The following is a 5,044-nucleotide window of genomic DNA, read 5'->3' as shown; positions in this document are numbered from 1 at the left end:
CCACTGGTGTTCTGAGCTTCTGATGTGGCAGAGGAAGATAAAAGAACGACACCAGCATTTGTCAAAACATTTCATCAAGTTCTATCAAAATTTCTTTATCAAAAATCAATCCTGTGTTCCACCTCCCTGTCTTCAGGGCCAGGTGTACTTTGTAATTCTAAGCAACAAATTAGGAGGGATGATCCCTCCATTCTTTTCACAGTGACAGCTCAGAGGGGCATACCTTCCATTGACATGGTTCAAGGATGGGCCCCAAACACGCCATGCTAGATGGTTGCATGGGTAAAATAGAATCTCCAACTGTCTCACTCAGGTCCCTTTCAGAGGGATATTTCTCTAGCAAGGAACTCTTTTCCTAACCATTATCTCAATGTTTAGTGGGGTATGCAGCCCCACTGGGATTCTGGTGGCAAACTGGGCTTTGACAGTTCCCTTTGGGGAATGCTTCCTGGTATAGATTCACATTGTTCTTTTCCATCAAAACACTAGCTCTTGGGGGGAAAACAAGCTGGAAGAGTGAGCATGTGGAAGTAGCTGGCACTCCTGCTCTATCCTGGTGAGGGTGCATTCCTGGGTGGTCCTCTTCTAGCTACAGAGAAGGAGGGAGGTGGCCTATGTGCAGAATTCCAGAAGGTTCCGGTTCATGGTATTCATGGAATTCTTGCCCCAATGCCTGGACAGCACTTTCTTGTTCAGCAGTGAGTGAGGGTGTCCCCCTTATTCCAGGTGTTGCTGCAGGAGCACAATGTCTATGTATGACTGACTCATGCTTGGGTCTTTCTGGGAATGCCAACAGCAGAAAATTATGATGGCATCCCTCCTTAAAATTCTTCCTGCAGCTTCTTGGCAAAACTGGGCTGTGAGATGCTCAGGAAGCTCTTGGACAGCTCATTCCCATTGAGCTCAAGCAGGGTTGGCCTATCACATGATGTCCAGGAAATGCTTCTCCAATTCCTTGGGGTTCAGTTAATTTTTCTGGGTCTCCAGGGCAGATGGGACCCAGCGTGGTTTATCTTCCACTGTTGGAAAAGAAGACACAGTTGCCTCTGTGGAACTCAGGAAAGACAAAGCATTCTGGCAGGTGCTATCCATGGAGGATGCATACTTCTACATCAGGGCAGAATCATGGTCCTGAGCACGAGGTCTTGGAAAGCCCTGAAGTGATGATAGTACTCTTACTCCATGGTGACTTGAGTTCCAGCTTTAAATATTCAGCAAGCTAGCAGATGGCAATTTCAGTGACCTGATCGAAGGCATTCAACATGAGCAATTCTGTACCTGAAGAAGAGAATATCTTGCTGACAGGTGTACCATGGCATGAGATGATCTTGATGGAGATGTCCTTCTCAATGATCTTTACCTAGATGGGAATCTTTGGGGGAGACTCAGAGCTTAGCTGAGACCCCTCCCCACTTCATAGAGAGCTTTGGTCTTTACAAAAATGACAGTAGCAACCACAGTCCTACATGGCATCATTCTGCAGTCCTTTTCTAACTTGAGAGAAGCAACAGGGGAAGGGTTTTGCCAGAATTTCAATTCACTGGGTTCTATGTAAGAAAACTCTGCTGTGACTCAATTGAACTTTGAACTGATGATGGTGGACCCACTGAACAGTGAGAAGCTCTGCAGTCCAGAAGGATTCTTCCTGAACAAGTTCAGAGAGTCAGTGGTAATGGCCAGCAGATTTTCTGAGGACTGCTAGTCCTTGGTGTTCAGCTCAAAGGTGAACTCTTCCTCCCAAGTGAGTTGAGTAGTGTTCTTCTTTAGGGTGCTAATAAACCTCAGGGCAGGATTATTCAGCTGGGCAATGCACATGGAGTTAATACTGCCTAAAGCACCAGGATCATTTATCAACCAGGCAGCAATGTTCTTCACCAGTGGTTTTAGTTCATGAGCCCTTGGAGGTTTAGGAGAATAAGATTCCTGAGCAGTAGATGAAGTACTTTGTAGACTCGGCTTCCTTTATATCCATGGACTTGGTGCTCAGATATTGATGGTCATTTTTGGCCTGTGAATGCAGGACCACATAATCTGAATGTCTTCTCTCTTTACTTTCATATGAAATTCCAGCCATAGATGAACTAGTGAGAACTGCACATCATACAGATGGTGTCCAGAGCACACCACTGAGGGCACTGTACTGACAACAAACTGAAGGGTCTTGCCCACCATGTGACAGGCCACCACCTTCTCCTAGGCTGACGGACCATGCTGGAGACTTCAACTCCCAGCAAAAGGAGCTGAGACCTCTGGTCCTGCTGTAAGGAGAACTATAGAGGGAACCCACTTCTTTTGGCCACATGATTCAGGGAGATCACCCAGACCACCTTCCATAGGTTTCTCCAACTGTTCGGACTCAGGATCCAAGAAAGCAAAGTTTTCTCTTCACACTTGACTGGTCATGGCAGAAGGAATCACATCCTGGCCAGTGCCCACTGCAACAGATACAGGCCCAATGTGACCAGCAACATGATGAAGAGTGACATCAACATGAACCACTGGACCTCACCAAGCCACCAGTCCAGCTGGGACATGGTAGCAGTGCATACCTGACACACTTTGACCCAACTTTCTGGTGCAGCTCTCATACCAGGACACAGAGTTTGTGGGTGGCAAGCTCAGGACATCTGCTGGTGGCTGTGGGCTGGAGGGAATGTGGTGGCCCCAAACAGGTTGAGAAACAGATCTCAGAGACCCAAGTTCAGGTTGGGTGAGCAGGAAGGGTATGCCCAGCAGGATCCAGGCAACCATAGACTGGGATTGGACCCCAGGTCCAGCACTCCGGGGAAAAATAAATGCAGGAGCACACCCTGTAGCCAGAGTGCATCTCTCTTTATTCTTTTATAGATCAAGGTTTCTGAAATATCATTGTTATTAATTATTCATACCTGAGTTCAATGAATGTACCATCAGACTAACAATATTCTTACAGAACTACAAAAAAATTCTCAAATGGAAGGTCAAAAGACTCAGGACAGCAAAAACAACCTGAGCAAACAGAGCAATGCTGGAGACTTCACAATACTCAGTTCAAAATGCACTGCAGAGCCATAGTAAAAACAACAGTATGGTTCTAGCATAAAAGCAGAGAAGTAGACCAATGGAGTGGAATAGATGACACAGAATAAAACCTAAACAATTGCAGCCATCTTGTTTCTGACATGGGTGACAAAAACTTGAGCAGGAGAAAAAGACAGCCCCTTTAACAAACAATGCTGGGAAAACTAAATATTCACATGTAGAATATGGAAACTAGATCCCTATCTTTCACCTGTCAACTCAAAATGGATCAAAACCTTAACAAAATACCTGAAACTTTGAAATTACTAGAAGAAAACATGGGGGAAATACTTTGAGACATTGAAACTGGCAATGACCTCCCAAATAGAACTCCAGTTTTTGCTCAGGAAATAAAAGCAAGAATTAACTAATGAGGCTGCATCAATTTAAAAAGCTTCTGCACAGACAAGGAAGTGATTTCTGCAGACAGGCTATAGAAGTGGAAAAATCATTGCCACCCACTCTTGAACAGAGAATGAATATCCAGAATATATATAGAACTCAAAAAAATTAACACCAGAAAATCAAACAACTCAATCAATAAAGGGGCAAATCAACTGAACAGATACTTCTCAGAAGAAATACAAATGGACAATAATTATATGAAAAACAGTTCAACAAATGAATCCATCAGGGAAATGCAAATCAAAACTATACTGAGATTCCATATCACCCAGTCAGAATGGCAATCATCAGGAATACAAAAGAAAAATAAAAAAACAAAAAATAATCCTGGTGAGGATGTGAACCAAATAGAACACTCACACACTGTTTTTGGGAATTTAAATTAGTACAGCCATATGGAAATCAAGATATTGGTTCCTTGGAATACTAAATATAATACTACTTATGATCTAGGAGTACCGTTCCTTGAAAGAATTGAAGTCAGATACTATCCTAGAGTTTATTATTTCTTGTGAACTGCAGCATAATTCACAATAGATGAGTTATGGAATCAGACCTGGTATTTCTCTTCATGGATCGAATGCATAAAGACAATATCACATGTGCACACACACACACATACACACACACAGAGAGACACACAAACACATAGAGTGTAGTATTATCCAGCCATACAGAACAAAATATCATGTCATTCATAGGAAAGTAGATGGATTGGAGATCATAATGTTGAGCAAAATAAGTAGACACATGAACACAACTATTAAATCTACGGGTTAAAAAAAGACATGCAAGTATCAGGGAGACTTATTACAGACCACAAAGGAGAATGGGGATGGAAAATAATGGGGGTGAATATGATTACAGTATATTATTTGAATGTACAAATGTGCCACAATTAAAGCCACTGCTTAACACAATTAAAATACAGTGATGATTCTTTCAAACAAGAATGCAATTCTAAAAATCATCCTAAGACTTCACAGACTATACAGGACCAAAAGCCACAATAACAGAAGTTAACTCTGGATAATTCAAGTATCACATTGCATATCACCCTTGACATACTTAGAACTGGAAGTACAGTCCCTGCTCCCACACTTTGAGAACCCCTTGCTGAATAGAGTTCTTTGGTGTTGCAGCCGAACTACAGAGCTATTTAGCTTATCAGAATATTGATTTAACTCCTGAGAACACTGGAGTCCAAGGTATTAGTCAATGTTCCAACACTATAATAAACACCTGATGTAGTGAACCAATAAAGATAAGGGGGGTTCTGGCTCACAGTGTTGGAGTTCATGACTGATCAGATCTATTGTTTTTAGACCTCTGGTGGCAGACAACTCATTATAGATAAAAGCTATGGCTAAGCAAAACTACTTGTATCAAAGTTAGGAAAAATGGCAGAGAGGCAGGGAATGGGGTATTAAAATTCCCACTAAGAGGACACCTTCATAAACCTAAAGACTTCCCACTGGCCCCAATTTCTCATGAGTTACATCAGATGCCAAGAGCACCACCCAGGGAACCACAGCGTAACCTCATGGGGTTTTGAAGGACATTCCAGATCCCAACTCTA

The 5,044-nt window shown here is 42.6% G+C and overlaps 1 pseudogene; it reads right to left on the bottom strand.

Moving 5' to 3' along the window:
* Positions 1-966: 966 nt before the first annotated feature.
* On the bottom strand, positions 967-2,534 carry LOC124974260 (C2 domain-containing protein 2-like; annotated as a pseudogene).
* Between the last annotated feature and the right edge of the window lie 2,510 nt (positions 2,535-5,044).

The sequence above is a fragment of the Sciurus carolinensis genome, unplaced genomic scaffold, assembly GCF_902686445.1.
Source record: "Sciurus carolinensis unplaced genomic scaffold, mSciCar1.2, whole genome shotgun sequence".
In the NCBI taxonomy this organism is placed as follows: domain Eukaryota; kingdom Metazoa; phylum Chordata; class Mammalia; order Rodentia; family Sciuridae; genus Sciurus; species Sciurus carolinensis.
This window is presented reverse-complemented; position numbering and strand designations above follow the sequence as displayed.